The sequence below is a fragment of the Loxodonta africana genome, chromosome 7 (genome assembly GCF_030014295.1).
Source record: "Loxodonta africana isolate mLoxAfr1 chromosome 7, mLoxAfr1.hap2, whole genome shotgun sequence".
NCBI lineage: Eukaryota > Metazoa > Chordata > Mammalia > Proboscidea > Elephantidae > Loxodonta > Loxodonta africana.
In genome coordinates, this window is record NC_087348.1 from 82,951,485 (window position 1) to 82,976,184 (window position 24,700).

Sequence of the window (24,700 nt, forward strand, 5' to 3'; positions counted from 1 at the left end):
TGCATTGGGGGCCTAAGGTACAGCTGCAGAGCCCACCCATCAAAGTGCTTTAGGAATAGAGACACACCTACCTCAATGACACTTGGGGGAAGACTGTCAGCATCCTGTGCCCACTGGAGTGTGAAACCCTGCAGCTACTAGAATCTGGTGCACACACCTATCACCACTACTTCTCTAGGTGGATAGGTGACAGTCTGCTCCAACACTTGATGACCCAAAATCAGATTCTACTCAAGAATAGTGAATGGACTCTTAGGCTTATATATCTTGTAACAAGCCAAACCAGCTGGTAATAGGACATAAGTGATTCAAGGGCTACAACAATCAAGAGAGCGCAATCTAGTAGCCCATCTACGTATACTGAAAGAAAACAAAACAAGATAAGACTCAGTGAGCAAATATAGAACAAATCACTACAATATCTTAGTGATGGCTCGGACACAGCAGTCTATATCAAACCACATAAAGAAGCAGACCATGGTTGCTTCCACAACTCCCCAAACTAAAGAATCAAAATCTTTCCCAAATGAAGATATGATCCTGGAATTGCCAGATGCAGAATATAAAAAACTAATTTACAGAATGCTTCAAGACATCAAGGATGATCTCAGAAATGAAATAAGGCAATCTACAGAAAAAGCCAAGGAACACACCAATAAAACAGTTGAAGAACTCAAAAAGATTATTCAAGAACATAGTGGAAAAATTAATAAATTGCAAGAATCCATAGAGAGACAGCATTCAGAAATCCAAAAGATTAACAATAAAATTACCAAATTAGACAACGCAATAGGAAGTCAGAGGAGCAGACTCGAGCAACTGGAATGCAGGGTGGGGGATCTGGGGGACCAGGGAATTGACACCAATATTGCTGAAAAAAATCAGATAAAAGAATTAAAAAAAATGAAGAAACCCTAAGAATCATGTGGCACTCTATCAAGAAGAATAACTTGCGTGTGATTGGAGTCCCAGAACAGGGAGGGACAACAGAAAATACAGAGAGAATAGCTGAAGATCTGTTGGCAGAAAACTTCCCTGACATCATGAAAGACGAAAGGATATCTATTCAGGATGCTCATCAAATCCGATATAAGATTGATCCAAAAAGAAAATCACCAACACATGTTATCATCAAACTTGCCAAAACCAAAGATAAAGAGAAAATTTTAAAAGCAGCCAGGGATAAAAGAAAGGTCTCCTACAAAGGAGAATCAATAAGTTCAGACTACTCAGCAGAAACCATGCAGTCAAGAAGGCAATGGAATGACATATATAGAGCACTGAAGGAGAAAAACTGCCAGCCAAGGATCATATATCCAGCAAAACTCTCTCTGAAATATGAAGGCGAAATTAAGATATTTACAGATAAACACAAGCTTAGAGAGTTTGCAAAAACCAGGCCAAAGCTACAAGAAATACTAAAGGAAATTGTTTGGTCAGAAAACCAATAATATCAGATACCAGCGCAACACAAGGTCACAGAACACAACATCATGATATCAACTCAAATAGGGAAATCACAAAAACAAATTAATATTAATTAAAAAAAAATAATGCTCAAAACAGGGAATCATTGAAGTCAATATGTAAAAGATCACAATAATCAAAAAGAGGGACTAAATACAGGTGGCATAGAACTGCCATAAGGAGAGGGAAACAAGGTGATATAGGACAATACAAGTTAGGTTTTTACTTAGAAAAATAGGGGTAAATACTAAGGTAACCACAAAGAGGTATAACAACTCCATAACTCAAAATAAAAACCAAGACAAACATAATGACTCAGCAAACATAAAGTCAAATACTATGAAAAGGAGGAACAAACAATTTACAAAGAAAAACATCTCAGCACAAAATAGCAAGTGGAAAAATGAAATTGTCAACAACACACATAAAAAGGCATCAAAATGACAGCACTAAACACATAGTTATCTATAATTACGCTGAATGTAAATGGACTAAATGCACCAATAAAGAGACAGAGAGTCACAGACTGGATAAAGAAACACGATCCGTCTATATGCTGCCTACAAGAGACACACCTTAGACTTAGAGACACAAACAAACTAAAACTCAAAGGATGGAAAAAAATATATCAAGCAAACAATAAGCAAAAAGAAGAGGAGTAGCAATATTAATTTCTGGCAAAATAGACTTTAAAGTTAAGTCCACCACAAAGGATAAAGAAGGACCCTACATAATGATGAAAGGGACAATTGACCAGGAAGACATAACCACATTAAATATTTATGCACCCAATCACAGGGCTGCAAGATACATAAAACAAACTTTAACAGAACTGAAAAGTGAGATAGACACCTCTACATCTGTAGTAGGAGACTTCAACACACCACTTTCGGAGAAAGACAGGAGTTCCAGTAAGAAGCTCAATAGAGACACGGAAGGCCTAATTGCTACAATCAACCAATTTGACCTCATAGACTTATACAGAACACTCCATCCAACTGCTGCAAAAAAAAAAAATTTTTTTTTTTTTTTTTTTTGCTGCAAAGTATACGTTTTTTCCTAGCGCACATGGAACATTCTCTAGGATAGACCACATATTAGGTCATAAAACAAACCTTTGCAGAATCCAAAACATCAAAATATTACAAAGCATCTTCTCAGACCATAAGCCCATAAAAGTGGAAATCAATAACAGAAAAATTAGGGAAAAGAAATCAAATACTTGGAAACTGAACAATACCATGCTGAAAAAAGACTGGGTTATAGAAGACATTAAGGAGGGAATAAAGAAATTCATAGAATGCAACGAGAATGAAAACACTTCCTATCAAAACCTCTGGGACACAGCAAAAGCAGTGCTCAGAGGTCAATTTATATTGATAAATGCACACATACAAAAAGAAGAAAGAGCCAAAATCAGAGAACTGTCCCTACAATTTGAACAAATAGAAAGTGGGAGACAAAAGAATCCACCAGGCACCAGAAGAAAACAAATAATAAAAATTAGAGCTGAACTAAATGAATTAGAGAACAGAAAAACAATTGAAAGAATTAACAAAGTCAAAAGCTGGTTCTTTGAAAAACTTAACAAAATTGATAAACCATTGGCCAGACTGACTAAAGAAATACAGGGAAGGAAACAACCCGAATAAGAAATGAGAAGGACCACATCACAACAGAACCAAATGAAATTAAAAGAATCATTTCAGATTATTATGAAAAATTGTACTCTAATAAATTTGCAAACCTAGAAGAAATGGATGAATTCTACCTACTAAACTAACACAATCAGAAGTAGAACAACTAAATAGACCCATAACAAAAAAAGAGATTGAAATGGTAATCAAAAAACTCCCAACAGAAAAAAAGCCCTGGCCCGTATGGCTTTACTGCAAAGTTCTACCAAACTTTCAGAGAAGACTTAACACCACTATTACTAAAGGTATTTCAAAGCATAGAAAATGACAGAATACTACCTAACTCATTCTATGAAGCCACCATATCCCTGATACCAAAACCAGGTAAAGACATCACAAAAAAAGAAAATTACAGACATATATCCCTCATGAACATAGATGCAAAAATCCTCAACAAAATTCTAGCCAATAGAATTCAACAATATATCAAAAAAATAATCCACCACAACCAAGTGGGATTTATACCAGGTATTTTATGTAAGGCTGGTTTAATATTAGAAAAACCATTCATGTAATCCACCATATAAATAAAACAAAACACAAAAACCACATGATCTTATCAATTGATGCAGAAAAGGCATTTGACAAAGTCTAACACCCATTTATGATAAAAACTCTCAGCGAAATAGGAACTGAAGGAAAATTCCTCAACATAATAAAGGGCATCTATACAAAGCCAACAGCCAACATCACTCTAAATGGAGAGAGCCTGAAAGCATTTCCCCTGAGAACGAGAACCAGACAAGGATGCCCTTTATCACCGCTCTTATTCAACATTGTGCTAGAGGGTCCTAGCCAGAGCAATTAGTCTAGACAAAGAAATAAACGGCATCTGGATTGGCAAGGAAGAAGTAAAATTATCTCTCTTTGCAGATGACATGATCTTATACACAGAAAACCCTAAGGAATCCTCCAGAAAACTACTGAAACTAATAGAAGAGTTTGTCAGAGTCTCAGGTTATAAGATAACTATACAAAAATCACTTGGATTCCTCTACATCAACAAAAAGAACATCGAAGAGGAAATAACCAAGTCAATACCATTCACAGTAGCACCCAAGAAGATAACATACTTAGGAATAAATATTACCAAAGATGTAAAAGACCTATACAAAGAAAACTACAAAGTACTACAGCTAGAAACTAAAAATTACCTACTTAAGTGGAAAAACTTACCTTGCTCATGGATAGGAAGACTTAACGTAGTAAAAATGTCTATTCTACCAAAAGCCATCTATACATACAATGCACTTCCAATCCAAATTCCAATGACATTTTTAATGTTTTGGAGAAACAAATCACCAACTTCATATGGAAGGCAAAGAAGCCTTGGATAAGTAAAGCATGACTGAAAAAGAAGAAGAAAGTGGGAGGCCTCACTCTACCTGATTTCAGAAGCTATTATCCAGCCACAGTAGTCAAAACAAGCCTGGTACTGGTACAACAACAGGCACATAGACCAATGGAACAGAATTGAGAACCCAGATATAAATGCATCCACATACGAGCAGCTGAGATTTGACAAAGGCCCGTGTTAGTTACTTGGGGAGAAGATAGTCTTTTTAACAAATGGTGCTGGCATAACTGGATATCCATTTGCAAAAGAATGAAACAGGACCCATACCTCACACCATGCACAAAAACTAACTCCAAGTGCATCAAAAACCTAAACATAAAGACTAAAATGACAAAGATCATGGAAGAAAAAATAGGGACAACCCTAGGAGCCCTAATACAAGGCATAAACAGAATACAAAACATTACCAAAAATGATGAAGAGAAACCAGATAACTGGGAGCTCCTAAAAATCAAACACCTATGCTCATCTAAAGACTTCACCAAAAGAGTAAAAAGACCACCTACAGATTGGGAAAGAATTTTCAGCTATGACATCTCTGACCAGCACCTGATCTCTAAAATCTATATGATTCTGTCAAAACTCAGCCACAAAAAGACAAACAACCCAATCAAGAAGTGGGCAAAGGATATGAACACTCCCTTCACTAAAGAAGGTATTCAGGCAGCTAACAGATACATGAGAAAATGCTCTTGATCATTAGCCATTAGAGAAGTGCAAATTAAAACTACAATGAGATTCCATCTCACTCCAACAAGGCTGGCATTAATCCAAAAAACACAAAATAATAAATGTTGGAGAGGCTGTGGAGAGATCGGAACTCTTATACACTGCTGGTGGGAATGTAAAATGGTACAACCACTTTGGAAATCTATCTGGTGTTATCTTAAACAGTTAGAAATAGAACTACCATACAACCCAGATATCCCACTCCTCAGAATATACCCTAGAGAAATAAGAGCCTTCACACAAACAGATATATGCACACCCATGTTTATTGCAGCTGTTTACAATAGCAAAAAGCTGGAAGCAACCAAGGTGTCCATCAACGGATGAATAGTTAAATAAATTGTGGTATATTCACACAATGGAATACTACGCATCGATAAAGAACAGTGACGAATCTGTGAAACATTTCATAACATGGAGGAACCTGGAAGGCATTATGCTGAGTGAAATTAGTCAGATGCAAAAGGACAAATATTGTATAAGACCACTATTATAAGATCTTAAGAAATAGTATAAACTGAGAAAAACACATACTTTTGTGGTTACGAGGAGGGGTTGGGAGAGGGTTATTTACTGATTAGTTAGTAGATAAGAACTACTTTAGGTGAAGGGAAGGACAATACTCAATACACGGAAGGTCAGCTCAACTGGCCTGGACCAAAAGCAAAGAAGTTTCCAGGATAAACTGAATGCTTCAAAGGTCAGCGAAGCAAGGACGGAGATTTGGGGACTATGGCTTAAGGGGACTTCTAAGTCAATTCGCAAAATAATTGTATTATGAAAAAGTTCTGCATCCCACTTTGAAATGTGGCGTCTGGAGTCTTAAATGCTAACAAGCGGCCATCTAAGATGCATCGATTGGTCTCAACCCATCTGGATCAAAGGAGAATGAAGAACACCAAGGTCACATGATAACTAAGAGCCTAAGAGACAGAAAGGGCCACATGAACCAGAGGCTTACATCATCCTGAGACCGGGAGAACTAGATGGTGCCTGGCCACAACCGATGACTGCCCTGACAGGGAGCACAACAGAGAACCCCTGAGGGAGCAGGAGATCAGTGGGATGCAGACCCCAAATTCTCATAAAAAGACCAGACTTAATGGTCTGACTGAGACTAGAGGAATCCCGGCGGTAATGGTCCCCAAACCTTCTGTTGGCTCAGGACAGGAACCATTCCCGAAGACAACTCATCAGACATGGAAGGGACTGGACAATGGGTAGGAGAGAGATGCTGATGAAGAGTGAGCTACTTGTATCAGGTGGACACTTGAGACTGTGTTGGCATCTCCTGTCTGGAGGGGAGATAGGAGGGTAGAAAAAAGGGTTAGAAACTGGCAAAATTGTCACAAAAGGAGAGACTGGAAGGAGGGAGCGGGCTGACTAATTGGGGGAGAGTAAGTGGGAGTATGGAGTAAGGTGTATATAAGCTTATATGTGACAGACTGGCTTGATTTGTAAACTTTCACTTAAAGCTCAATAAAAATTATTAAAAAAAAAAAAAACACTAGCTGCAACAGAAACAACACGTGTTTATAGCCTGTGCAGAAAAAAGCACGTGGTTCAAAGTGTCATTGTAATTGGATAATAATGACAGCTCTGACCAGAGCACACTAGAAGGTTCAAAAAGTAAATCAGCATAGTGTTTCAGCCTTCTAGGTATACTGATACAAGTAAGCTGGGATTACAAAATTTTTTTTGTTGTTAATAAGTAACTACAGGGGTATTTCTGTAAAAAAATAATAAATGTCTGCTGAAACACTGCAAAAAAAAAAATAAGATCTGATGTTTATGTAGGTGATCATACCTTGTAAGAAAAAATAATTGAAACTATACTCTTTTCTGACTAAAAATAGTGTTTATCGACTTAAAAAGATAACAAGTTATAATTGTAATGCTATCTAAACGTTATAGTCTTGTGCCTGCAGGAGTTGTAGAGCTGAGGATTGGAGTTTCTTGGGTTTCACAGTAGAATATTTCTTCAGGGACTTGTTGCTTATCTTTTTCTGTATCATTAGGCATTTATGGTATACTGATTCTCAAGGTGGTTATCTTTATTCTTTATTTTCACAAGCTATGTGCAAGTTACCACAGCTCTGTCCTGTGATATTCCTGAACAAAGTCACTGGTAAAATCTAAGCCTGAATTTTACTCCATTGTTTACTACTATTTCTTCCTATGGCCAAAGCTCTATTCAATTTCTGACTAAAAATCAGGGCTACTTCTGGTTGGTTTACTGCTTTGTCCTCTTGTTAATCTTGTTATATCCAGAAGTATATGAATATTACTGCTACCTTACAATTGTTCTGACTAGGCCACAGTCTCTTATTATGAGCTCTCAAAACACTGTTTCCTACTTGTATTCATGTTCAACGAATAATCTACCCTTTAAGAATAATGTCAATATTTAATTGTTATCATTCTGAACATTTTAACCTGGTTCCATGGAATCAATGGAGCCCTGGTGCCACAGTGGTTAACAGCTCAGCTGCTAACCAAGAAGTTTGCAGTTTGAACCCACCAGCCGCTCCTTGGGCTTGCTATGAGTCAAAATTGACCCTATTGCAATGGGTTTGGTTTTTGGTTTTCCAGGGAATCAAAGGGAAAAGAATATTTGAGTAAGGCAATAGTAGTCATCCAGAGTGAGATACAGCAGAAAGGTCAAGTAATATGTATATTAAAATTTGTACATTAGCTTCCACAGTTATAAACTCATTTGTGGCCATAATGAGAACAATTTAAGTAGTAAGATGGAGTCTGAGGTTAATAGATCAAAAAGCAAATTAGAATTGCTGAAGTAGAAATGAATAAGAAATGGTCTATGTTCTTGGGGAAGTTTAACCAAGTGTGACATATATTCTCGGTCTAAAATATAGTTTCAGATTTACTTGGAGAACTAAGATTTAAGAGGATGGCCTAAAATTGGCAACCACACTAACAGAGTTCTGTAAATGATAGCTTCCTTAGTTGAAGGTCTGTGCATGTACAGTGACCCCATCCAGGCATGGCCAGTCAGTTCAAATTTTTATCAGTTCTGCTAGAAGAGACACAGTCAGCATACACAACCAACTGAAGCCTAGTTAATTGTCCAAGAACAGACATGGAAAAATATCTCACCCTTGGTTCAGATCCTAGTGTCCCTAGTGGGAAACCTGAGTGAAAAAATGACTTTAAATATGAAACCAAAAATCAAACTCTATATGCTACTTAGCGTGGATCCCATGACCAAAAATCATCCCTTATCCTTGTGGTTTAGATACCTGAAAAGAAGTGTGGGGAGGGTGAGAGAGTAGATGAAGGTATTAGAAGAACATGTCCTTGCTAAGAAAATGAAGTTACCTTTATGCAATAGAGTTCCCAGGCATCCTTTCCCTACTCTTCACGATATCCACACTAGGAGCACGGAGTTTTCTGCTTTCAAGCAGAGCTGAAGAGCTTTCTGAGTCTACTTATAACTTCATACAATTGAAATTTCTAACTAGTCAGGTAATTGGACAAGTAAACTCTTATCATACAGGCGGCTTCGTTACCTAACCTCCTGGGTTGATGCTACTAATAGTCATCAACTTGTTGAGAAGTGAAAGGTATCACCAAGGGATATACCCATATATTTCACTTAGATAATCAATACAAAGATTGATACATTCTTTTCTTTTTAGAGATTGCTTCTTCTTGGTTCTTGGACTAATTTAGTTGGAACCGCATAACCCTCCTGGGTTAAAACACTGAATTTTTATTCAGCATACTGCAATAAAAAGTGTTAATCTTCCTTGGGTATTACTGGGAACATAGCCAAGTAAACATCATACCAAGATAACCTCTCAGAGAAAAAAGATGGGAAAATTATGGGAATTGTTACTGTGCCACAGATCATGATCCTGAGAGCAAGTCTTAGCAAAAGAGGTGCATATACTCTAGAAGTCAGAATTGCAGGTCCTTCTGAATAATATATATCAAAACAAAACAATGCCCAAAAAAACAATAACAACAACAACAAACTTATGAAAAATATGTAGGACCTTTATACCAAATGCCTAAATCTCTCTAACAGCAAGGCCAAAACCTCAAGGTGGTGATAGTATGAGAGCATTATCTACTGCTGCTCTATCCTGATGAATAGGCCAGAAAGGATGCTTATTCACCAAGCTAGAATATCAAGGGGAAAAAATCTAATTAATTAAGTAATACATAAACAAATGAACTTTATCATTAGATACAAAATGGAAGTGAAAACAAGATATATTTCCAAATACATGAATGAGAGGCCCCCCACATCTCCAGGATCAGTAGAGAGTTAAAAGTGTGGCTGGGTGACAACTTAGTTTATCCTCTGGATGAATCTTTGCATTTGATCTTAATCTGAATATTAAGGAGTTTGCATACAGTGGGAGCATAGAAAAGTAGAGACCCCTGTAAGTCCAGAAGAAGTGAAGATTGGTATTAGCTGATAGATTGAGACATAAGAGTGAAGTGGTAGGAGAGTCTCGCAAGGAGTCTAAGAGAAAACAACCACATATAGATCAAAGGGGGTGGGGGGAGGAGCAGGCAGAAATGCTGGTAGCCCAGGAAGCCAAAAGAAGAGGTTGAGGATGGAGATGAGAAACTAATATTAAATGGTTCATGTTCTGTAATTTTAACACAGTATTCTTTTTAAGCAGAGATACTTTAAACTAAATCCCTTTATTGTGGACATAAACTTTATCATATACTTAATTCCAGTTTTCTCTTGTACCACCAGGTTTGTTTTTTTACCAACCAAATGTTTAACTGTTCTTTTGTAGTTTTTTTGCCTCTTTTTAATGAATAGTATAAAAAAATGTAAAGTCAAGATTGGGAAAGATTCAGCAAACATTAAAAAAAATTTTTTACCAAATCAATAAGCATTACTTATTACCTATTTGACAAGAGATATAGTGTCTCCAAGTGATAAATGCCCAGAGATGGCAAAACTAAGTACCATCAGGGCTGTTGTTTTACTCCTGCACTTACATTACCTGGAGGTAGAAAAGTTTGAAATGAAGAGGCAGGAGTATAATATGTATTTATCATATGTAGAGATCACTATTCTTATTTGAATAAAACAAGTGATACTTGTGTTTATCATGAAAAGGAGTCATTCACTGTAAAAGTCATCTAACAGTATAGAACATTTCCAATTATTCACATTAATAAAACGGGTCAGAGTGGTTGCAAAATTACTTTTGATTCTGCAGTTTGTTTTATGAGGTTACTGATTTTTTGGCTCTGGGTGATATTAAAATGAATGCATTTACTAAGGGTTTACCGCTAAATGAAAAAGGGGACTCCTAGACACATGTGGAGGGACTGAGGCTAGAAACTGAACAAGACCTGAAATTCTGTCACCAAGCAACCTATTCGACTGAAAGGAGTTGAATAGTGGAGGAAACACTAGATTTCTGTCCATTTCAGAGAGAATACCTTGATAATAATGGCTTGGTGGATCTGGTGGATCTTAATGCTATGAACCACTGGGTTCATCAGAGATGGAAAGAGGATGTACACATTGCCCATGATGATATGAATGAGATGGGAAGAGTGTCTTGCAAACCTGTGTGCAATGGAAAGGCCTAGCACAGAGGCATAAAATACTAGGACAGCCAGGATATGAGACACACAGGTGTTAAGAGCTTTGAACTGCTCCCTGCAGGAGGCAATGGTCATAACAGAACTGAAAATCAGAATGTAGGCGAGCAAGATGAAAAGTAAATCTGAGCCCATGGCAAGCAAGATGACTGACAAAGCATACAAGCTGTTGAGCTGTGTGTCAGAGCAGGAGAGTCGGATCATATCCTTGTGTAGGCAGTATAAGTGAGAGAGGACATTGTCACAAGAGTAGGAAAAACCAAGCAGTTGCAGGCCAGGAGGGATGGTGAATGATGCACTCCGAATCCCCAAAACCACCCCACTGTTCAGTACCTGGGAGGTAGTGAAGAAGGAGGGGTATCTGAGAGGATTGGTGATGGCCACAAAACGATCGCATGCCATGGCAAAAAGCGTGGCTGACTCCATGAAAGAAAAGGTATGGACCAAATAAAGCTGGAAGACACAAGCATATAAATGGATGCTTACAAAGTTTAGCCATAGCAGTCCCAGTACAGTGGGCACTGTTGACACACAGGGACCCAGGTCTGTTCCTGTCAGCATGGCCAGGAAATAGTATATGGGCTAGTGCAGGGATGAGTCAGTGTGGACAATATAGATGACGGTGGCATTGCCCAGGACTGCCGCCAGGTACACCAAGAAATTGGGCATGGAGATCCAGCAATGGGCCTATTCAAATCCTGGAGATCCTGTCAGCAGAAACTGGGAAGAGCTAACACTGGAATATGAAAGAGCAGACATGATGCCAGAGATCACTAGACATGGCAGGATTTTAAATAGTTACTTTACTACTTTGGCTGGCAATGAGAATCTATGCCAGGTGAGAATTCACAAAGTGTGAGGACTTATTTAACATTTCTTACCAAATCCTGGAGATCTCAGCCTGGAATGACAATATCGAGCATTAGGAAACTTTTGAAGCCTTATATTAAGGGTCTTGAAAACATTCTGACAGCAATACTAACAGGCGTCAAGTCTACGAGTTGAGTTGCTATATGCTTTTATAATTAGCAAGCTAAAGAAATGTCTTCCATTTTAAGTCAAAGTGTTGAGAACTAGGAGGACAAAACAGAGGCAAAAAATAATTAGAAATAGGGAAGCTCTTGAAAACAAATAGGCCAGTTAAAACAAAACAAAGCAAAAACAAAGAGAAAAAAAACACCAATAGTTACTAACAAACATAAATCAGTTGTATGGTAGTTAGATCACCAAATGTTGTCTTTATATTTTCTGTTGCTGAGTATTTCCAAGAACAAACCACAGATAGTGGATAGAAACACTGCTGTTGGTATCTTAACAAAGGTCTGAAACGTTTGCTGCTTCTAGAGGCAGTCCTCCAGTAGATTCTCAGATCCTTCAAAACTTCTCAGGTTGTGAAATGACACTCATCCAAAGGTCTTACCTATCTTCTTCAGACCTCAGACTTTGGATTAACTTTCTTTTTTGCTAGTAATTCCACAGAGCCAGATATAACTCAATACAAAAGGAAGCAAAGGAGGCACCAGCAGAAGGGACTTTGGAAGACATGGAAGAGTCTGGGAAAAAAAAAAAAAAAGGAGCAGCTGAAAAGGCAAGGGTCAATAGGATTCTGTCTCGAGGGTTCTCAAAAAAAAAAAAAAAAAAAAAAGTATGACTACTCTCTTCTATGCTAAAGTTAATTGGCAGAATTTTTGAAAGGTTCCTCTGGTCTGCTGGTGGGTTAATAAGATATTTCTCCTCAGCCTTTCTCCTGTACCTTTCTCATATCAGGTCACCCGTGGAGAAACACACAACTGCACACCTAATTGTGAGTCTTTAAGAGGCCCTTTGCTCCTCTTTTCTTCTTCCCTGCCCCTATTTTCACTTTCCACCTATACCTCAAACATTTGTGTGTGTGTGTGTGTGTGTGTGTGTGTAGAATAATAATCATTCACTTCTAGATGTATCAAAATGTTGGGATTATATGCATCATGAAAGTAATTTGGTGACTGTCTACACTTCATCCCTTTTTCATTTAGTTTTATTCAATAAGCATTTATAGAGTTCCTATATATACTAAATGCAAATGTCTGTGCTAGCACTGGAGATAAAGAATAATGATAAGATGTAATTCTTACCCTCAAAAAAGTATGAGCAATTTAGTCTGGGGTGCTTCCTCTTCTTTAAAGACCTCCGATTATTTATCTTTCTCAGACGCATATGGCATTAGGAGATGTCTGCACAACTTTAATATTCCCACCCCTCCCTGGTCTTCTTTGCCAACCTGAATCATTAACATTAATTTCTATTCCTGAGAGGAACTCAAATCCTATTTCTGAAACTAAGTCACATGACAGTAAAGACAATAAGAAATACGCGGAGGGTGTACATAGAGAAATTATTCTGGGGAAAAAAATGGAGGTAAAGCTGAATTTGCTAATGCCTTGTCTCTATTCTACTCTACTTTGAAACTCAAACTACCATCAATTTCTTACGTGGAGTACTACAACAGCTTCTAACCAGTTTTCTTCAGTTACTCACTTGTGCCTTGTAAAATGGAATTTGGATTCTGGTGTGAAACAGCCTGGGATCTAATCTCAGTTATATAATTTATTAACTCTTAGCAAACTAATTTCTTTCTGCCTCGGTATTCTTACTAATAAAATGGTAAAGATAATAATACTGATTTCAAAAAGTTTTCTAATGAGTTAACATAAAGAGCATAGGAAAATGACAATAAATGTTGGCTTTTGATATTGATGATCATTATCATTGTGACAGTAATAATAAAAACGATATTAAAATCTGTTTTCTCTCCCTACAGACACAGTGAAATTTCTAAAAGGCAAACATAGTTGGGTCCCTCCTTTGTACGGTTTAATAGCTGTTAATTTCAACAGGCTCATTTTACTCTATCTTTCCTTTTCCCTGCAACACACACACATATATTGTACATGTTCTTTTGCTCTTAGATGTTTACGTCTGCTCCTGTCTCTTCCAGAACCACACTTGCCCCTATTCGTACAAATGCATACTGTTCTTTTTGTGTTAGATGTTACTTTATATGATAAAATTTTTCTTATCCTTCTTTTCCTGTCAGATTCCTTAAATGTGGCCTTCATGTATATTTTCATAGCACACAGATATGTATTAAAAGTATTGTGATAGACCAAATCCCAACAACATTCTTTAACGAGATGGAGAAACAAATCACCAACTTCATATGGAAGGAAAGAGGCCGCAGATAAATAAGGCATTACAGAAAAAGAAGAACACAGTGGGAGGCCTTACTTTACCTGATTTTAGAACCTATTATATTGCCACAGTAGTCAAAACAGCCTGGTGCTAGTACAACAACAGACACATAGACCAATGGAACAGAATTGAGAATCCAGACATAAATCCATCCACATATGAGCAGTTGATATTTGACAAAGGCCCCAAAACAGTTACATGGGGGAAAAGACAGTCTTTTTAACAAGTGGTGCTGGCACAACTGGATATCTATCTGCAAAAAAATGAAACAAGACCCATACCTCACTCCATGCACGAAAACGAGTTCAAAATGGATCAAAGACCTAAATATAAAATCTAAAACAATAAAGATCATGAAGAAAAAATAGGGACAACGTTAGGAGCCTTAATACATGGCATAAACAGTATACAAACCGTTATTAAGAATGCAGAAGAAAAACTAGATAACTGGGAGGTCCTAAAAATCAAACACCTATGCTCATAAGAAGAGTTCACCAAAAAAGTGAAAAGGGTTTTACAGACTGGGTAAAAGTTTTTAGCTATGACATTTCCGATCAACACCTGATCTCTAAAATCTACATGATACTGCAAAAACTCAACTACAAAAAGGCAAATAACCCTATTAAAAAATGGGCCAAAGATATGAATAGACACTTCACTAAAGAAGACATTCAGGTAGCTAACAGATACGTGAGGAAATGTTCACAATCATTAGCCATTAGAGAAATGCAGATCAAAACTACAATGAGATTTCACCTCACTCCAACAAGGCTGGCAGAAATCCGAAAAACACAAAATAATAAATGTTGGAGAGACTGTGGAGAGATTGGAACACTTATACACTACTGGTGGGAAGGTCAAATGGTACAACCACTTTGGAAATCGATTTGGTGCTTCCTTAAAAAGCTAGAAATAGAACTACCATTTGATCCAGCAATCCCACTCCTCAGAACATATCCTAGAGAAATAAGAGCCTTTACATGAACAGATATATGCATACCCACTTTTATTGCAGCACTGTTTACAATAGCAAAAACATGGAAGCAATCCAGGTACCCATCAACAGAGGAATGGATAAATAAATTATGGTATATTCACACAATGGAATACTATGCATCGATAAAGAACAGTGAGGAACCTGTGAAACATTTCATAACATGGAGGAATCTGGAAGGCATTATGCTGAGCGAACTTAGTTGCGAAAGGACAAGTATTATATAATACCACTATTATAAGAACGTGAGAAATAGTTTAAACTAAGAAGAACACATTCTTTTGTGGTTACAAGAAGAGGGAGGGAGGCTGGGAGGGGGTATTCACTAAATAGATAGTAGATAAGAACTACTTCAGGTGAAGGGAAAGACAACACACAATACAGGGGAGGTCAGCACAACTGGACTAAACCAAAAGCAAAGAAGTTTCCTGAATAAACTGAGTGCTTCGAAGGCCAGTGTAGCAGGGGCAGGGGTCTGGGGATCATGGTTTCAGGGGACATCTAAGTCAATTGGCATAATAAAATCTATTAAGAAAACATTCTGCATCCCACTTTGAAGAGTGGCATCTGGGGTCTTAAACGCTAGCAAGCAGCCATCTGAGACGCATCAATTGGTCTCAACCCACCTGGATCAAAGGAGAATGAAGAACACCAAGGTCACATGATAACTAAGAGCCTAAGAGACAGAAAGGGCCACATGAACCAGAGGCTTACATCATCCTGAGACCGGGAGAACTAGATGGTGCCTGGCCACAACCGATGACTGCCCTGACAGGGAGCACAACAGAGAACCCCTGAGGGAGCAGGAGATCAGTGGGATGCAGACCCCAAATTCTCATAAAAAGACCAGACTTAATGGTCTGACTGAGACTAGAGGAATCCCGGCGGTAATGGTCCCCAAACCTTCTGTTGGCTCAGGACAGGAACCATTCCCGAAGACAACTCATCAGACATGGAAGGGACTGGACAATGGGTAGGAGAGAGATGCTGATGAAGAGTGAGCTACTTGTATCAGGTGGACACTTGAGACTGTGTTGGCATCTCCTGTCTGGAGGGGAGATAGGAGGGTAGAAAAAAGGGTTAGAAACTGGCAAAATTGTCACAAAAGGAGAGACTGGAAGGAGGGAGCGGGCTGACTAATTGGGGGAGAGTAAGTGGGAGTATGGAGTAAGGTGTATATAAGCTTATATGTGACAGACTGGCTTGATTTGTAAACTTTCACTTAAAGCTCAATAAAAATTATTAAAAAAAAAAAAAACACTAGCTGCAACAGAAACAACACGTGTTTATAGCCTGTGCAGAAAAAAGCACGTGGTTCAAAGTGTCATTGTAATTGGATAATAATGACAGCTCTGACCAGAGCACACTAGAAGGTTCAAAAAGTAAATCAGCATAGTGTTTCAGCCTTCTAGGTATACTGATACAAGTAAGCTGGGATTACAAAATTTTTTTTGTTGTTAATAAGTAACTACAGGGGTATTTCTGTAAAAAAATAATAAATGTCTGCTGAAACACTGCAAAAAAAAAAATAAGATCTGATGTTTATGTAGGTGATCATACCTTGTAAGAAAAAATAATTGAAACTATACTCTTTTCTGACTAAAAATAGTGTTTATCGACTTAAAAAGATAACAAGTTATAATTGTAATGCTATCTAAACGTTATAGTCTTGTGCCTGCAGGAGTTGTAGAGCTGAGGATTGGAGTTTCTTGGGTTTCACAGTAGAATATTTCTTCAGGGACTTGTTGCTTATCTTTTTCTGTATCATTAGGCATTTATGGTATACTGATTCTCAAGGTGGTTATCTTTATTCTTTATTTTCACAAGCTATGTGCAAGTTACCACAGCTCTGTCCTGTGATATTCCTGAACAAAGTCACTGGTAAAATCTAAGCCTGAATTTTACTCCATTGTTTACTACTATTTCTTCCTATGGCCAAAGCTCTATTCAATTTCTGACTAAAAATCAGGGCTACTTCTGGTTGGTTTACTGCTTTGTCCTCTTGTTAATCTTGTTATATCCAGAAGTATATGAATATTACTGCTACCTTACAATTGTTCTGACTAGGCCACAGTCTCTTATTATGAGCTCTCAAAACACTGTTTCCTACTTGTATTCATGTTCAACGAATAATCTACCCTTTAAGAATAATGTCAATATTTAATTGTTATCATTCTGAACATTTTAACCTGGTTCCATGGAATCAATGGAGCCCTGGTGCCACAGTGGTTAACAGCTCAGCTGCTAACCAAGAAGTTTGCAGTTTGAACCCACCAGCCGCTCCTTGGGCTTGCTATGAGTCAAAATTGACCCTATTGCAATGGGTTTGGTTTTTGGTTTTCCAGGGAATCAAAGGGAAAAGAATATTTGAGTAAGGCAATAGTAGTCATCCAGAGTGAGATACAGCAGAAAGGTCAAGTAATATGTATATTAAAATTTGTACATTAGCTTCCACAGTTATAAACTCATTTGTGGCCATAATGAGAACAATTTAAGTAGTAAGATGGAGTCTGAGGTTAATAGATCAAAAAGCAAATTAGAATTGCTGAAGTAGAAATGAATAAGAAATGGTCTATGTTCTTGGGGAAGTTTAACCAAGTGTGACATATATTCTCGGTCTAAAATATAGTTTCAGATTTACTTGGAGAACTAAGATTTAAGAGGATGGCCTAAAATTGGCAACCACACTAACAGAGTTCTGTAAATGATAGCTTCCTTAGTTGAAGGTCTGTGCATGTACAGTGACCCCATCCAGGCATGGCCAGTCAGTTCAAATTTTTATCAGTTCTGCTAGAAGAGACACAGTCAGCATACACAACCAACTGAAGCCTAGTTAATTGTCCAAGAACAGACATGGAAAAATATCTCACCCTTGGTTCAGATCCTAGTGTCCCTAGTGGGAAACCTGAGTGAAAAAATGACTTTAAATATGAAACCAAAAATCAAACTCTATATGCTACTTAGCGTGGATCCCATGACCAAAAATCATCCCTTATCCTTGTGGTTTAGATACCTGAAAAGAAGTGTGGGGAGGGTGAGAGAGTAGATGAAGGTATTAGAAGAACATGTCCTTGCTAAGAAAATGAAGTTACCTTTATGCAATAGAGTTCCCAGGCATCCTTTCCCTACTCTTCACGATATCCACACTAGGAGCACGGAGTTTTCTGCTTTCAAGCAGAGCTGAAGAGCTTTCTGAGTCTACTTATAACTTCATACAATTGAAATTTCTAACTAGTCAGGTAATTGGACAAGTAAACTCTTATCATACAGGCGGCTTCGTTACCTAACCTCCTGGGTTGATGCTACTAATAGTCATCAACTTGTTGAGAAGTGAAAGGTATCACCAAGGGATATACCCATATATTTCACTTAGATAATCAATACAAAGATTGATACATTCTTTTCTTTTTAGAGATTGCTTCTTCTTGGTTCTTGGACTAATTTAGTTGGAACCGCATAACCCTCCTGGGTTAAAACACTGAATTTTTATTCAGCATACTGCAATAAAAAGTGTTAATCTTCCTTGGGTATTACTGGGAACATAGCCAAGTAAACATCATACCAAGATAACCTCTCAGAGAAAAAAGATGGGAAAATTATGGGAATTGTTACTGTGCCACAGATCATGATCCTGAGAGCAAGTCTTAGCAAAAGAGGTGCATATACTCTAGAAGTCAGAATTGCAGGTCCTTCTGAATAATATATATCAAAACAAAACAATGCCCAAAAAAACAATAACAACAACAACAAACTTATGAAAAATATGTAGGACCTTTATACCAAATGCCTAAATCTCTCTAACAGCAAGGCCAAAACCTCAAGGTGGTGATAGTATGAGAGCATTATCTACTGCTGCTCTATCCTGATGAATAGGCCAGAAAGGATGCTTATTCACCAAGCTAGAATATCAAGGGGAAAAAATCTAATTAATTAAGTAATACATAAACAAATGAACTTTATCATTAGATACAAAATGGAAGTGAAAACAAGATATATTTCCAAATACATGAATGAGAGGCCCCCCACATCTCCAGGATCAGTAGAGAGTTAAAAGTGTGGCTGGGTGACAACTTAGTTTATCCTCTGGATGAATCTTTGCATTTGATCTTAATCTGAATATTAAGGAGTTTGCATACAGTGGGAGCATAGAAAAGTAGAGACCCCTGTAAGTCCAGAAGAAGTGAAGATTGGTATTAGCTGATAGATTGAGACATAAGAGTGAAGTGGTAGGAGAGTCTCGCAAGGAGTCTAAGAGAAAACAACCACATATAGATCAAAGGGGGTGGGGGGAGGAGCAGGCAGAAATGCTGGTAGCCCAGGAAGCCAAAAGAAGAGGTTGAGGATGGAGATGAGAAACTAATATTAAATGGTTCATGTTCTGTAATTTTAACACAGTATTCTTTTTAAGCAGAGATACTTTAAACTAAATCCCTTTATTGTGGACATAAACTTTATCATATACTTAATTCCAGTTTTCTCTTGTACCACCAGGTTTGTTTTTTTACCAACCAAATGTTTAACTGTTCTTTTGTAGTTTTTTTGCCTCTTTTTAATGAATAGTATAAAAAAATGTAAAGTCAAGATTGGGAAAGATTCAGCAAACATTAAAAAAAATTTTTTACCAAATCAATAAGCATTACTTATTACCTATTTGACAAGAGATATAGTGTCTCCAAGTGATAAATGCCCAGAGATGGCAAAACTAAGTACCATCAGGGCTGTTGTTTTACTCCTGCACTTACATTACCTGGAGGTAGAAAAGTTTGAAATGAAGAGGCAGGAGTATAATATGTATTTATCATATGTAGAGATCACTATTCTTATTTGAATAAAACAAGTGATACTTGTGTTTATCATGAAAAGGAGTCATTCACTGTAAAAGTCATCTAACAGTATAGAACATTTCCAATTATTCACATTAATAAAACGGGTCAGAGTGGTTGCAAAATTACTTTTGATTCTGCAGTTTGTTTTATGAGGTTACTGATTTTTTGGCTCTGGGTGATATTAAAATGAATGCATTTACTAAGGGTTTACCGCTAAATGAAAAAGGGGACTCCTAGACACATGTGGAGGGACTGAGGCTAGAAACTGAACAAGACCTGAAATTCTGTCACCAAGCAACCTATTCGACTGAAAGGAGTTGAATAGTGGAGGAAACACTAGATTTCTGTCCATTTCAGAGAGAATACCTTGATAATAATGGCTTGGTGGATCTGGTGGATCTTAATGCTATGAACCACTGGGTTCATCAGAGATGGAAAGAGGATGTACACATTGCCCATGATGATATGAATGAGATGGGAAGAGTGTCTTGCAAACCTGTGTGCAATGGAAAGGCCTAGCACAGAGGCATAAAATACTAGGACAGCCAGGATATGAGACACACAGGTGTTAAGAGCTTTGAACTGCTCCCTGCAGGAGGCAATGGTCATAACAGAACTGAAAATCAGAATGTAGGCGAGCAAGATGAAAAGTAAATCTGAGCCCATGGCAAGCAAGATGACTGACAAAGCATACAAGCTGTTGAGCTGTGTGTCAGAGCAGGAGAGTCGGATCATATCCTTGTGTAGGCAGTATAAGTGAGAGAGGACATTGTCACAAGAGTAGGAAAAACCAAGCAGTTGCAGGCCAGGAGGGATGGTGAATGATGCACTCCGAATCCCCAAAACCACCCCACTGTTCAGTACCTGGGAGGTAGTGAAGAAGGAGGGGTATCTGAGAGGATTGGTGATGGCCACAAAACGATCGCATGCCATGGCAAAAAGCGTGGCTGACTCCATGAAAGAAAAGGTATGGACCAAATAAAGCTGGAAGACACAAGCATATAAATGGATGCTTACAAAGTTTAGCCATAGCAGTCCCAGTACAGTGGGCACTGTTGACACACAGGGACCCAGGTCTGTTCCTGTCAGCATGGCCAGGAAATAGTATATGGGCTAGTGCAGGGATGAGTCAGTGTGGACAATATAGATGACGGTGGCATTGCCCAGGACTGCCGCCAGGTACACCAAGAAATTGGGCATGGAGATCCAGCAATGGGCCTATTCAAATCCTGGAGATCCTGTCAGCAGAAACTGGGAAGAGCTAACACTGGAATATGAAAGAGCAGACATGATGCCAGAGATCACTAGACATGGCAGGATTTTAAATAGTTACTTTACTACTTTGGCTGGCAATGAGAATCTATGCCAGGTGAGAATTCACAAAGTGTGAGGACTTATTTAACATTTCTTACCAAATCCTGGAGATCTCAGCCTGGAATGACAATATCGAGCATTAGGAAACTTTTGAAGCCTTATATTAAGGGTCTTGAAAACATTCTGACAGCAATACTAACAGGCGTCAAGTCTACGAGTTGAGTTGCTATATGCTTTTATAATTAGCAAGCTAAAGAAATGTCTTCCATTTTAAGTCAAAGTGTTGAGAACTAGGAGGACAAAACAGAGGCAAAAAATAATTAGAAATAGGGAAGCTCTTGAAAACAAATAGGCCAGTTAAAACAAAACAAAGCAAAAACAAAGAGAAAAAAAACACCAATAGTTACTAACAAACATAAATCAGTTGTATGGTAGTTAGATCACCAAATGTTGTCTTTATATTTTCTGTTGCTGAGTATTTCCAAGAACAAACCACAGATAGTGGATAGAAACACTGCTGTTGGTATCTTAACAAAGGTCTGAAACGTTTGCTGCTTCTAGAGGCAGTCCTCCAGTAGATTCTCAGATCCTTCAAAACTTCTCAGGTTGTGAAATGACACTCATCCAAAGGTCTTACCTATCTTCTTCAGACCTCAGACTTTGGATTAACTTTCTTTTTTGCTAGTAATTCCACAGAGCCAGATATAACTCAATACAAAAGGAAGCAAAGGAGGCACCAGCAGAAGGGACTTTGGAAGACATGGAAGAGTCTGGGAAAAAAAAAAAAAAAGGAGCAGCTGAAAAGGCAAGGGTCAATAGGATTCTGTCTCGAGGGTTCTCAAAAAAAAAAAAAAAAAAAAAAGTATGACTACTCTCTTCTATGCTAAAGTTAATTGGCAGAATTTTTGAAAGGTTCCTCTGGTCTGCTGGTGGGTTAATAAGATATTTCTCCTCAGCCTTTCTCCTGTACCTTTCTCATATCAGGTCACCCGTGGAGAAACACACAACTGCACACCTAATTGTGAGTCTTTAAGAGGCCCTTTGCTCCTCTTTTCTTCTTCCCTGCCCCTATTTTCACTTTCCACCTATACCTCAAACATTTGTGTGTGTGTGTGTGTGTGTGTGTGTGTAGAATAATAATCATTCACTTCTAGATGTATCAAAATGTTGGGATTATATGCATCATGAAAGTAATTTGGTGACTGTCTACACTTCATCCCTTTTTCATTTAGTTTTATTCAATAAGCATTTATAGAGTTCCTATATATACTAAATGCAAATGTCTGTGCTAGCACTGGAGATAAAGAATAATGATAAGATGTAATTCTTACCCTCAAAAAAGTATGAGCAATTTAGTCTGGGGTGCTTCCTCTTCTTTAAAGACCTCCGATTATTTATCTTTCTCAGACGCATATGGCATTAGGAGATGTCTGCACAACTTTAATATTCCCACCCCTCCCTGGTCTTCTTTGCCAACCTGAATCATTAACATTAATTTCTATTCCTGAGAGGAACTCAAATCCTATTTCTGAAACTAAGTCACATGACAGTAAAGACAATAAGAAATACGCGGAGGGTGTACATAGAGAAATTATTCTGGGGAAAAAAATGGAGGTAAAGCTGAATTTGCTAATGCCTTGTCTCTATTCTACTCTACTTTGAAACTCAAACTACCATCAATTTCTTACGTGGAGTACTACAACAGCTTCTAACCAGTTTTCTTCAGTTACTCACTTGTGCCTTGTAAAATGGAATTTGGATTCTGGTGTGAAACAGCCTGGGATCTAATCTCAGTTATATAATTTATTAACTCTTAGCAAACTAATTTCTTTCTGCCTCGGTATTCTTACTAATAAAATGGTAAAGATAATAATACTGATTTCAAAAAGTTTTCTAATGAGTTAACATAAAGAGCATAGGAAAATGACAATAAATGTTGGCTTTTGATATTGATGATCATTATCATTGTGACAGTAATAATAAAAACGATATTAAAATCTGTTTTCTCTCCCTACAGACACAGTGAAATTTCTAAAAGGCAAACATAGTTGGGTCCCTCCTTTGTACGGTTTAATAGCTGTTAATTTCAACAGGCTCATTTTACTCTATCTTTCCTTTTCCCTGCAACACACACACATATATTGTACATGTTCTTTTGCTCTTAGATGTTTACGTCTGCTCCTGTCTCTTCCAGAACCACACTTGCCCCTATTCGTACAAATGCATACTGTTCTTTTTGTGTTAGATGTTACTTTATATGATAAAATTTTTCTTATCCTTCTTTTCCTGTCAGATTCCTTAAATGTGGCCTTCATGTATATTTTCATAGCACACAGATATGTATTAAAAGTATTGTGATAGACCAAATCCCAACAACATTCTTTAACGAGATGGAGAAACAAATCACCAACTTCATATGGAAGGAAAGAGGCCGCAGATAAATAAGGCATTACAGAAAAAGAAGAACACAGTGGGAGGCCTTACTTTACCTGATTTTAGAACCTATTATATTGCCACAGTAGTCAAAACAGCCTGGTGCTAGTACAACAACAGACACATAGACCAATGGAACAGAATTGAGAATCCAGACATAAATCCATCCACATATGAGCAGTTGATATTTGACAAAGGCCCCAAAACAGTTACATGGGGGAAAAGACAGTCTTTTTAACAAGTGGTGCTGGCACAACTGGATATCTATCTGCAAAAAAATGAAACAAGACCCATACCTCACTCCATGCACGAAAACGAGTTCAAAATGGATCAAAGACCTAAATATAAAATCTAAAACAATAAAGATCATGAAGAAAAAATAGGGACAACGTTAGGAGCCTTAATACATGGCATAAACAGTATACAAACCGTTATTAAGAATGCAGAAGAAAAACTAGATAACTGGGAGGTCCTAAAAATCAAACACCTATGCTCATAAGAAGAGTTCACCAAAAAAGTGAAAAGGGTTTTACAGACTGGGTAAAAGTTTTTAGCTATGACATTTCCGATCAACACCTGATCTCTAAAATCTACATGATACTGCAAAAACTCAACTACAAAAAGGCAAATAACCCTATTAAAAAATGGGCCAAAGATATGAATAGACACTTCACTAAAGAAGACATTCAGGTAGCTAACAGATACGTGAGGAAATGTTCACAATCATTAGCCATTAGAGAAATGCAGATCAAAACTACAATGAGATTTCACCTCACTCCAACAAGGCTGGCAGAAATCCGAAAAACACAAAATAATAAATGTTGGAGAGACTGTGGAGAGATTGGAACACTTATACACTACTGGTGGGAAGGTCAAATGGTACAACCACTTTGGAAATCGATTTGGTGCTTCCTTAAAAAGCTAGAAATAGAACTACCATTTGATCCAGCAATCCCACTCCTCAGAACATATCCTAGAGAAATAAGAGCCTTTACATGAACAGATATATGCATACCCACTTTTATTGCAGCACTGTTTACAATAGCAA

The 24,700-nt window shown here is 37.7% G+C and overlaps 2 pseudogenes; both read right to left on the reverse strand.

Moving 5' to 3' along the window:
• Positions 1 to 10,171: 10,171 nt before the first annotated feature.
• Positions 10,172 to 12,352, reverse strand: LOC135232005 (olfactory receptor 51L1-like; annotated as a pseudogene).
• A 7,401-nt stretch (positions 12,353 to 19,753) lies between these two features.
• LOC111748378 (olfactory receptor 51L1-like) lies at positions 19,754 to 21,934 on the reverse strand (annotated as a pseudogene).
• Between the last annotated feature and the right edge of the window lie 2,766 nt (positions 21,935 to 24,700).